Consider the following 12,819-nt stretch of genomic DNA (forward strand, 5'->3'; position numbering starts at 1 on the left):
TATATCTGTCTTAGCTGGAAATAACCCTGGGATAGGAAAACAGCCTACTGAAATTCCCTGACTGGAGCCGGGAGCAAGGAAGAGGCGTGATGGTGATGATTCACCTCTCTTCGTTAGAAAGCAGCAAAGACCAAAGTCTTATATACCACATTTGTCATCTTATTCCAAATTCAAAGTGGCAGAAGCAGATTGAGACATGTTGCCTCAAGTTGAATCGGGAAATTGTGGCAAGTACTTACCAACATTAGTAACAAGTCTTAATTCTTTGAGAGAGGATTTATTTTTTGAAAATAGAATTAAATCCTCCAGATCAAAACAGGCAATCAGTCTAGGCCAAAAGTGGGCAGGAGTAGACTTTACTAATTGTCATGTATTTCTCAAGAACTAGCTCTGAAAGGCGATTTTAAAAGAGGAGTCCTAAAAATCCCTTGTGTAATGGGAGCACTGTTTGAAAAAGTATGTTAACTTCCAAGGGCCTATATTGTAAAAGACTGTACTAGTTTGTACATATAAATTGAAGTGTCTTTCTTTAAAAATCGGTTGCATCACCTGCTAGTGATGTAAACTGAGTATTAATTTGAACTACTTCTCAGTGATGTGAATAGGTATTTTGCTCACTCAAATATTTATTGATATTTACTAAGATTTTATATGGCAGTCACTGTGATGGACCAAAGGTTTATCAAGTCTATCAAAGACCAAAACCAAATCAGTCAGTTTTTCTTTAGGGAGTTTACTGTCTAAAGGAGGGAATTTTTTTTTTCTAGCTAAGTGCAGTGCAGGTTATTTTCCTGTGGTATTTGAGCTCTATACTCACCTAAAGTCTGCTCTGTGATAATGGTTGAGCTGGGAGTTTGCAAACTACATTTCCCAGCTTTCCTTGTCAGATGCCTTCTTGTGAGGTTCTACCGAGAATTCTGCACAGGCATAAAATCAGAAGGTGGAATGTGGGAAAGGTATTGTTCCTTATTTCTCGTACTCTCTGCTTCTGGTATCCAGGGGGAATGGCTGTGCCGTTTACAAAGTCTCAGAGCCAGTTGCAGCAGCCCTTTCTTAATGGTTCTGTTTTCCCTTTCCCTACATATTTATGCAGCATCCACAGAAGTGAGTTTGCCTTGGGCTTTGATAATACCACCTCCACTTTCTACCAGCTCTAGGGCTGGTAGCCACTTTCTGCAATTAGGAATTTCTGATTTAATCTCACCTTCTCCTTTTTGCTCTTCTAGCCTTCAACATTTCTTCATAGCAAATGCTGTCTCTTTAGCCTTCTTTACATGATTTCTGTTTCCCTGCCTGGAACCTGTACTGATAAAGATGCAAATGTATACTTTCTTATACTATTTACAAAGCCATTGGAATCCAGCAGAGGGTTGTTGCAGTTTTCACAGAGAAAGGAATATAACTCTGAAATCTGTCTCCCAACCAATGAATTTTAAAACACTACACCACATCAGCACACTTGTAGAACATGCCTATCATGACATTCATTCATCATGGCAACACAAGGGCCACTAGGGAGTGTATGTAGTAGGGAGAGGGGAGAGAAGAAATTTGGAAACTCTTTGAAAAAGCAGTTTCAGTTCTAGGCACTTATTTTAAGGAAGTGATGAGAGATCCACATAAAAATTAATGCAGCTCCTCTTAAGGTCCTTGAGAATGTCTCTTCCAAACCTATGTATCCAACTGCCTACTGTACGTCTTATTAAAATGTCCTCACAATTTCAAGGTTAATATGGATATAACCTCAACTCATCAATCACCCACATCCTATCAAAGACAAATTTAATTCCACTCCTTCAGGGTTTTCTATTTCAGAAAATAAGATCAATATCCACCCATTTTCCTAAAGAAGAAGCACTCTGCCTCTCCTTCAGCTTCCTTATCTGCTCTGTGACTGTAGTTCCGCCTTTGACCTCAACCTTCACACACACACACACACACACACACACACACACACACACACACACACACACACACCATTCTTCATTTCTGCAAACACAACCTATGGATGATACATATCCTGATTCACATAGTAAGTGCCCTACCAGCTTCTGGTCTATCAAATTCTTCATAGAAATTTGTGGAAAATTGTAATTTTATCACTTCCAAATCTGCTCAAAAGTTTTACATGTTTTCTCAATGTCTGGGGTAGTGCTGTCCAATAGAACCTTCTAGAATAATAGAAATGTGCTCTCTGCACTAACCAGTACAGTAGCGACTAGCCATATGCACCCACTGAGCACTTGAAATGTGGCTTGGGTACCCAAGGAACTGAATTTTTACTTGGTTATAATTAGTTAAATTTAAGTGGCTGTATTTGGTCAGCAGCTACCATATTAGATGACACAGGTCTAAAAAATCTAAACCACTCAACATTGTATGCTGAGCAGTCCTCTGCCACCCTGCCCAGCCTCATTCTCTTCTCCTTTTTGCACCCAATTTTACAGGCATATTAAAGTTTTGGTCTCCTTTGGTCTCCCAAACATACTTTCTTTCGTGTACTTTTTATGAATTTATACTAGAGTAAGAGGAAATTCTCCTAAATACAGAGAGAGGCTCTAAAATGACTTTAAAAATTACAACATTTGGTAAGCAGAACTTTTCAAGAAAGAACTAAAGAACTACAAATGAATGCTAGAATCTGTTGAAAACTTGCTTTCTCTCAGTGCCTTGTAAAGAACACTCAGCAGATGCTTATTGATGAACTCATTGATTGAAGCTAAGTCTCTCTAACTTTTCTGAGCTTTGTTGGAGAGATTGGCGGTAAGTAGCTGTGTTGGAGAGGGACAGGAGACAGCCAGTTAGCATTCTACATCTTCTACATTATCCTTGAAAATTCACTTATAGCCATTAGGTGCAGAAGGTTTCCTAGGATGTGCATTTTATTGTGTTCAACAGGACAACTGTTAAAACTTAGTCCAGCTGTGACACAAGAGAATATCTAACAAGCCTCATGTGCCAAATAAATGGACTACATAAGAAACAGGCATTAAGATGGCTTTTCTTATCATATATTAGTAGATTTTTTTAAAGAGTACTGTGATTAAAGCATTGGTTTCCTGTAACATAAAATAAGAAGAAAATTTCACAGACTATGTGTCAGTATTAAATGAAAATATGTGGAGAATTGAATAAGTATGATCTACCTGGGGAATTTGCATAAAATATCCTTATTGTCTTTTCAAAATGACCAAATTGGGAGGAACATGAGAAAAGGCAAGGGAAAAAATAAAATAAAATAATGCAGGGATAGTTTAAGTAATGTTAATACATTTAATTGAATAGATAAAGAAAAATATTTAAAGGTTGGTTATGTAACGTTAGTTTGCTGTATTATTTGAGAAAACCTGTTCTGCTAGAGAGCACAAAACAGGATGGATGAATCCCATAGGATGTGTTAAGTACAGATAACAGAGTGCAGAGTAAGCAAGTAGCTTGTGGGACACAGGCAGAATTTATAAGATATGCTAAGTATAGATCCTAAGTAACTCTGTAACCTGAAAGCTATAAAGCTAGACAGACTCAATGAAATATATGATGGAACAAACAAGAGTGTGATTTATAGATGGAAGGGGATAGAAAGACCAAATCACGATCATTCTACCTCTGGCCTGACAACCCTGTCACCATTATATCAGGCATCCATGGTCATATTCTGGACTCAAATACGGTCTGCCTAAGAATTGCTGATAGTATTTATAGCTGTCCGCAGGAATTGGCAAGCTACAGCAATGACCAGGCATATTTGCCACTGCTTCTCTTTAACAGAGCAACTATGTATCATTGGCCCCCAGGTACCTTCTGTCTGTTGACCTTGCTCAATGTCAGTCTGTACCCCAGTTATTAATGGCGAAGGCTGATGTAGCAGAGAATGAGAAGGAAGGAGAGAGAGAGAAAACATGAAGATTGCATAATTTGGGATTTGTGTAGTATGGTGTTTCCTGTTAGCACCCTATCCTACGTGTGTAATGTATCCTTTTTCCTCTTGCTTTAAAGGGATATGTGATTTAAGAATCTCCTTTTGATCTATGAGCCTGTCTGTCCCATGACTTCTGGGATAGCTTGCCTTGTAGTGTACTTGGAGGCCACCATTGCACCAAGGTAATAACCCATGACAACTTCTTCTAGAGAAACTTAAAAAAATAAGAAACATAAAAAAATAAGAACACAGGACTGTAAGCTGAAGTAATATGAGGAGGGTAAAGAAAGGTTGTCACAAATTTGTAAGTTTTTCTTTAATGTTTATTATATTTTAAAGCATTTAAACTATCAAGAAGAGAGAAGAGTAAGAGGCTTTAAAAATACTTCTAGATAACTAGCAGAAAATGCATGTATAGTTCTACTTTACATGAATGTTTTTATTATTGCTATACAATTTCTGAAACATTCCCTGTAAATTAATTCCTATTTTAAAAACACTAAGAATTCAACTACTTTAAAGATCTATGAGATAAAAGATTTAGTTAAATGAAATATCCCTTTGAAATGAAAGTAATTTCCCCCTAATTTCTCTTTTATAATTTATTTTCTTTAACAGGTCACTGTATTGCTATGTATTACAGAAACTGTTGAGTTAGAAACTTGTCAAGGTCATACAAATGGCCAACAGACACATGGAAAAATGCTCAATATCACTAATTACCAGAGAAATGCAAATCAAAACTACAATTTGTTATCACCTCACAGCATTCAGAATGGCCATTATTAAAAAGTCCACAAATGATAAATGCTGGAGAGGCTGTGCAGGAAAGGAAACACTCCGACACTGTTAGTGGGAATGAGTTTGGTGCAGCCATTATGGAAAACAGTATGGAGATTCCTTAAAAAACTAAAAATACGCTTACCATATGATCTGGGTATATATCTGGAGGGAACTCTAATTTGAAAAGATACATGCACTTCATAGCAGCACTATATACAATAGCCAAGACATGGAAACAACCTAAATGTCCATTGGCAGATGACTGGATAAAGAAGCTATGTATGTTTATACAATGGAATACTACTCAGCCATTAAAAAATTCAATTTGCAGAAACACGGATGGATCTAGAGATCATCACTCTAAGTGAAGTAAGCCAGAAAGAGAAAGAAAAATTCCTCATGATATCATGCATGTGTGGAATCTAAAAAAAAAGAAGAAAAGAAAAAAGATGGTAATGAACTTATCTACAAAACAGACAGAAGCTCACAGACACAGTAAACAAAGTTATGGTTCCCAGGGGGAAAGTGGGTGGGAAGGGATAAATTGGGAATTCAAGATGTGCAAATATTAACTACTATATATAAAATAGATTAAAAAACCAAATTTCTTCTGTATAGCACAGGGAACTATATTCAATATCTTGTAACCTATAATGAAAAAGACTATGAAAATTATATGTATGACTGAAACATTATGCTGTTCATCAGAAATTGACACATTGTAACTGACTATACTTGAATTAAAAAAAAAAACTTGTCAAGGTAAGTGAAATGCCTATAACAGCATGTAGGGTTTTCTCTAAGAAAATTACCATACTTACATAAGAAATGAAATTGTTTATGAGGCAAATACTTCCTGGAGCTTACTCTGTGGTTTTATTAAAAGAGTAGGAAGTTTTGTGTTGTTCCTCATTGAAACTAATAACCTCAATACTTTATACTGTTTTTTCATTTGTTTGTTTTTACAGCTTAATTATTACTTTGAAGTTGAGTATTCTCTCCCTCCAAAATTTGAAATGTTAAAAACAACTAGAAGAAGAAAGTGCATTCTGTGATGAATCAAAATAAAACCTATATTCAAAGGGAGATTGATAATATAATAGCATTAAGTGCTGCTTACTTTTTAATGATCTGTTTGGGATTTTAAATATTTATATCATTTTATAACATATACACAAAACCAGTAGAAACAAAGTACTATTATAAAGAAATCCACTATTCTAGATATTTGGACCGTAAAAATACTAAAAATTATTTTTGTAACTTTATACCAAACTACCATAATGATGGATTTAGTTGTATACATTCTTTAAAACATGTGACATTTATTGTACCCAATGCAAATATTGCAATGTTTAGAATATTTAGAATTAAATTTCTTAATTCCAAAAAATTGAGTTTCAAATGAATATGAAAAGACAATCCTTGTATATATGCTCAAAAATAAAGATATTGGAACCAAATCATGGTTAACATGGTAAATCTGTTTCAGATTATAAATCAGTGCATCCAAGAGAAATCATTGGAGTTGCCTTACTTTCTCCATTCCTGGCATTCTCCTCCGGGCATTTGTGTCAAATAACTTAGGAATGTGCAGAGTTAGTATGCACTGGCTACTCACTGGTTGTTCAGAATTTCCTCTGATTTGAATCATCTCTGCATTTTTTTCCTCCCATCCATTTTTAGGTCAGATATACAATAAATCAAAGCATGTTGATCCTAGTGAAATTTAACAGAGAAAAACAGCTTTGGCTACAGAAACTTGAAAATCTTTACTGAAGGGGAAAAAATTGGACATTTTCTCATCCTGAAGAGAAACTAGATTCTAACTTAAATTTCCAACTGTAATAGTTTTTCTATTTCTCTAAAGGCTGAACCTTGCATATAGTAAGACTTACCTTAAGCCAAAATACGTAGTTTAATATTTGTAGCACAGTAATACTGCTATGTAAGTTAACTAATTCAGGAAAACTGGAAATCATTACAAAGAAGCAACTCTCACATCTATATCCAAGTCTAGGCTGCTAGTTGCTGAAAACAGATACTATATTCATACTAGGGTCGGGGAACACATGATTCTGTATATATGTATATATACACATGCACATATGCATATATAACAATAGTAAAATTTGGAAAATTTTTGCTGAGTATGTAGGAAGAAGACCTTTGTATTTAAAATATTGAATAAGGACTTGTAGTATACATTCATAAATCAAATTAATTATTTTCTTCCACTGCCCTTTCTTTGAGGCTGGTTCTCCCCCTGTGGCTGGATACAAACTTAAGCAGTCTTCATGCTTTTTCTGGTTATTTTTATTTATTAGAAACAGTTATTTGATTGTTTAAGCTCCAGTCTTGGTTTAACCATCAAAATATGAGGTCAAAATTTAACTTCAGCTTTCAAGTTAAGGAATATCTCCTTACGTCGTCTCCAGGCCACTTGCAGGCCTGAAGCTAACACTTCTGGAGGTAGAGAAAGGAGGGCACAGTCTGCCGCTTCTCTCTTTCCACTGGGGAGGCTCCAGCTCCATCTCCTTCAGGCCTATGGACCCTCCCAAGGCTCAAGTGTGGGGGCTGGGGGGATTTAATGGAAGCCGCTTACAGGAAAAGTTCTTACTAAATTGGTACTGTCTTCATGACCTAGCACTGACACATTTTGGACTTGGCAGATATTTAAAACTGACTCTTTTTCTGGTGAGCATTTTCATGGGTTCTTCCAAAACCCACTGTGCTCTCCCTGTGGGTTCCCATGACAAGAGCTGATATGTTTCTGTTCCTATTGGTCCTTGGCCTTATTTATTTATGTGGCTTCCTTCTTCAGAGGACTATTCACCCTTCTTGGCCATACTTTTGGACATAAACTAAAAAGAACCCACTCTGGCTTTCTTAAGTGAGTGGCCCACATTTGGTTCATGGAAAATCACATTGTTTGCCCCAAAAGACTCTGGGAGCAGTAATTTACTGCTGGAACTCAGGAAAACCAGATATCCTATTACTAAGTGGTCACTTTACCCCTTTTGTGTCTGCTTTCTGAGCAACTAGCCAGCCATTCCAAATGGGAAGTAAACTCTCCCATGTCTCCCAGAACTGAAGTTCTCCCAGTGGTCTCCTTAAAGCCTCCTTTCTTGATTTAGGTAAAGGGGGACTAGCCTCTACCTCTCTTCCCTGAGGGGAAGGGTGATATTGCATCATAACAACAGTAAACTCTGAAAACTCTCTCCTCCAATCTGTAATTCCTCATCATTTGAGAACTTTGAAGTGGGTTAAGTAATTCAGAGCCTTACAACCAATTATCCTCTACCTCTTGTACAAGTCCTACAGGGTGGTTATCATCTTCACTTGGGAATGTTGTATTTACTATCTTGAGGTCCTAGCCAAAACTCCCACAGGTACTGTTGTACACTTCAATGAGAATTATATAAGTATATATACACACCCTGTAAAATAGTTCAATTTTTAAATTAAACTTTTTATTTTGAGATAACTGTAGATTCTCATGCAGTTGTAAGAAATAACAGAGAGATTGCATGTACCCTTTACCTGTTTCTCCCAGTGGTAACAATTTGCAAAACTGTAATTCAGTATCACAACCAGGATATTGACTTTGATAGAACACTTCTATCTCCACAAGGATCCTTCATGTAGCCCTTTAATAGCCACACTCACTTCCCTCACACTCCCACCTCCTCCCTTTACCCTTGGAAACCACTAACCGATTTTCCATTTCCATTATTTTGTCATTTCAAGAATATTATACAAATGGAATAATACAGTATGTAACCTTTGGGGATAATTTTTTTACACTTAGCATGATTCTCTGGAAAATCAGCTAGATTGTTGCCTGTATCAATAGTTTATTCCTTTTTTATTGTTAAGCAGTATTGCATGATATGGATATATCATGATTTGCTTAACCATTTATGTCCAATGACAAGTCTGATGATATGACCAATGAAGGACATATAGTTTTTTTTCCAGTTTTTGCTATTATTAATAAAGCTACTGTAAACATTCCTGTGCAGATTTTTGTGAATATAAGTCTTCATTTCTTTGGGATAAATGCCTGGGGTGCAATTACTGTGTCATATGGTAATTGCATGTTTAGTTTTTTTTTTTAAACTGTTTTCCAGAGCATTTGTATCATTTTATACTCCCACCAGGAATGTATAAGTGGTCTGGTTTCTCCACATCCTTGCTGGCATTTGATAGTGTTATTATTTATTATTTTACCTATTCTGATATTTTATTTACATACACACATACACACACATAGTGTGGCTTTCATACCAATATGATGAGAAAAAACACTGCAGACATATTTCTTATTTTGAAATGAAAAAACTTTCTAATACTAAAACTATCTCATTGTGGTTTTAATTTGCATTTCCCTAATGAATAATGATGTTGAATGTAATTTCGTGTTTATTTGCCATCTACATATCTCTTTTTGGTCTCTTCATGTCTCTTTCCCATGTATAACTGCACTATTTGCTTTTTACTGTTGAGTCTTGAGAGTTCTTTATATAGTCTAGATATTAGTCCTTTGTTGGTATGTGGTTTTCAAATATTTTATTTCAATTGGTAGCTTGTCTTTTTGTCCTTTTAGAAAAGTCTTTCACTGAGTGAAAGTTTTAATTTTGATGAAGTCTGAGTTTTATTTTTATGGATCGTACTTTTGGTGTAAAGTAATAGTTAACATTTTTGTCTGTGTGGAAATAAATACATCGTCTTTTTCCCCCACTTCCCATGTCGAAATCATTGGTAGTTCCTGTAAGAAAGAACTCTACAATAATAACCTAAATATATCTACTTTTCCCTATTTTCACAGCTACCTCTTTTCTGTGTGTCTCTCAGACACAACAAGTGCCTTTTCACTCTTGGCCCCAGCATCTGCAGGTCCCTCCTCCAATGCTGGTAGCTTTTCCTTAATAGGTCTCTCCACAGTCAACTGCTCTAAGGTGCCTTCACTGATGACCCTATTCAAAGAAGCTTATGTTTCTTCTATCACTTTCTGTTATTACTCTTTTTCATAATTATTTTATTTTGCACTTGACTAGCTGAAGTTATTTACTTCACTTGCCCCCACTCAAAGGTAATCTATCAGGGCAGTGGCCTTGACTGTCATATTCATCACATCTCAAACACCCAGCACATAGGGGTCACTCAATTAATGTTTATTAAATGTTTAATATTTCTATTTTCTGCTCAACAAGCAAATTGCCTTTTGAATATTCAACTCCTGCTAGTGGATGCAGTATGTCCTCCAAAAGGACTATTTATAATATTGCTATTGAATTAGAGAAACAAAGAAAAGTGAGTTCTAGTTTCTGACAAATTCGACTCATGTTATCACTAAGTCATGTTCTTTATTCCTGGTGCATGAAGCACACAAACGATGTAGGACAAAATATATCTCAAACATATCTTGATTCTAACTGCAAGAGAGGATACCATTATTGTGTTTCCAAGTTCCAGAAACCGTGGAAATTTTTATCCTTTGACTTCACCAGTAATTCTATGATTTAACCTAAGCAAGTCTGAACAGATCTTTACTGCTTAGTGTCTTGTTCTGTTAAAAGAATATAAAGCAAGCTTACCTCATCAAGATGCTATGTAAAAGTTTCTATTTATTCCAAGTACTGTAGGATTTTTGTGTCTATATTTGTGTGGAACGGCACATTTATTACATGGTGATATCACAAGACTTTGTGCCACAAAGGATGCAACATTCTTAGAGATACTAGGGGATTATATTACATATGTTCGATTAATTTGGGGGATTGTGTTGCAGATAAATCTAAAGATAAAATTGGAATTTAGCTAGACTGAAAAATTGTCTTAGATTATTTTAAATTGTGTTTTTAGAATACAACTCAGATATCTCAGGATAGCCTCAGTGAACTATACCTTATAAACTTAGAAGTTTATAAAGTTTATGTGTGTGTGTATATTAGAACATTGAAGACATTCCTTATTTTGAAATGAAAAAACTTTTTGATATTAGTATTCATTTACTTGAGACCCCATGGAACTCAACACAATAATAAAACACAAGAATAGGGGAAAAAAATCATCAACTTATCCAAGATGTAACTCGGATTCTTAAATAATTCTAAAAGAAAATGAAACTTGAAATATACTATACAGTTTCATAAGATACATTGTGTATAGAGTTTTTAAAAGAATTTTAAAATGTCAAAACAGTCTTATAGTTACCTTAATATAACTAGGAGTATTTTAATAGAATTCAGTAAAATAAAAAATATAATTTAATTTATAAAATTAGAACTTTTATTTATAAATATAAAGTAGGCTTTTGAAATTCTGGAGCCATGAAAATGAACTAGCTTTATGACTTGGATAAAATCACCTAACCATTTTGTATCCCAGGTTCCTCAACTGCAGTTCAAAGGGCATGAAATAATTCAGTGGTTCTCAGACATTTCAGTCAAGGACCCCTTTATCCTCTTAAAAACTGGGAACCTCAAAGAGCTCAATTTATGTTTGTGAGGATTCTATCAATCATTATTTACAAGGTTAGAAATTAAAACTGAGAAAAACTTAAGAAATTCATTCATTTAAAAATAACTATCCCACTATACGTTAGCATAAACAATATGTTTTATGAAAATAACTGTATTTTCCAAAACAAAAGATTCTTTTGAAAAGATTGGCATTGTTTTACATTTTTAAAAAATCTGTTTCATGTTTGGCTTAATAAAGAATGGCAAGATTCTCATATTTTTTCCTGCATTCACTTCGCTGTGTTATGTTGTTTTGGTTGAAGTATATGAAGAAAATCTGGTCTCATGCAGATATCTGGAAAGGAATGTAAGCCTTTAAAACTTCAATATTCTTTTCAGATAATTATGGATATTCTTCTTCATACTACATGGAAACTTGACATGTGGTAATTTTTTAAAGCCTAGTTGCTATGTGAAATCTGAAATCATAGCAATGAATTTTTCATATCAAGAAGTTTGCCTTTTGTTAAAGTTTCATACCTTTTCGGGGAGTGGCTTGACAAAACTAATAAATGTTATGCCACCCTTTAGTATACCACTGAAGAATGATATGATAAGAGTTTTTTTCCTTTATCTTTATTTAACTACTTTTCATTAATGAATATTCTTTCATTGTCTTGAAAATACTTATTTTTGGTGAATTTTCTCAAGGCTAGATGATAGATAGTTAAACAGATATCATAGATTTCATAGTAAATAGATACCTTAGCAAAACGACGAATACTGAATATCATTAAGTTAGTTAGAAATTCTGTGAGTCTCTTCAAACTGAAAGATAGAAATAGATTGGTGCGGGAGGGGAGAAGGTAGAACAATATTATTAATATATTATTCTCAGGGTTATATTTTCAGATGCCTATGGACCTATATTGAATATCCTAGTGTGAACATCTCTGATGGGCAGGACAAAGAGGAAAGAATAAGAAGACAGTGCCTAGATTTATAATAATAGTAGATAATGAAACTTGTGTATTTGAGAGCCATATGACTCACGGATAATTAGTATGTTTGCCTTGATTGGGCAGAGGAATAAGTAATGTTGCTAGCAAAAGGATGCACGTGTTTTAAAACAGATTCTGGGAGGATTTGAATGGCCGTATGTAGAAGACAGATGGATAGCTGATTAGCATAAAGTATTGCTTTAAATATATTCCTCCATCAAAAGTGTTAGAAGTCGATCTGAAATTTGCCTCCAGCAGTCAGTCTGGGAAAGAAGAGGAAATGTGAAAATGTGATTATGTAATATTCAAAGACGATTGCTCTGCAAATCTGGAAAATACAAAGATTCTCTATCAAAAGTTTGCCTTTTGTTAAATTTCATGTAATCTGTGAGACAGTGGTTTAAAAAGCATCAGTTTGTTCTGATAGCATTATCTCATTGTACATACTCACTGATTAAACCTTTTATTCATCAATGTTCCCTATCATTAATTTTCATCAGAACAATATACTACAAATGGTAGCTTGTAGATTCTGCTCTGTCATGCTTAACATATTGCATTATTCAATCGCTTTGGTATTCTCAGTATTAATCTTAGACTCTTAAATAATGTCTTCTGGGAATTATGTCATTTCTATCCATATTGTTCT

This window comes from Vicugna pacos, chromosome 2 (genome assembly GCF_048564905.1).
Source record: "Vicugna pacos chromosome 2, VicPac4, whole genome shotgun sequence".
NCBI classification, from domain to species: Eukaryota; Metazoa; Chordata; class Mammalia; order Artiodactyla; family Camelidae; genus Vicugna; species Vicugna pacos.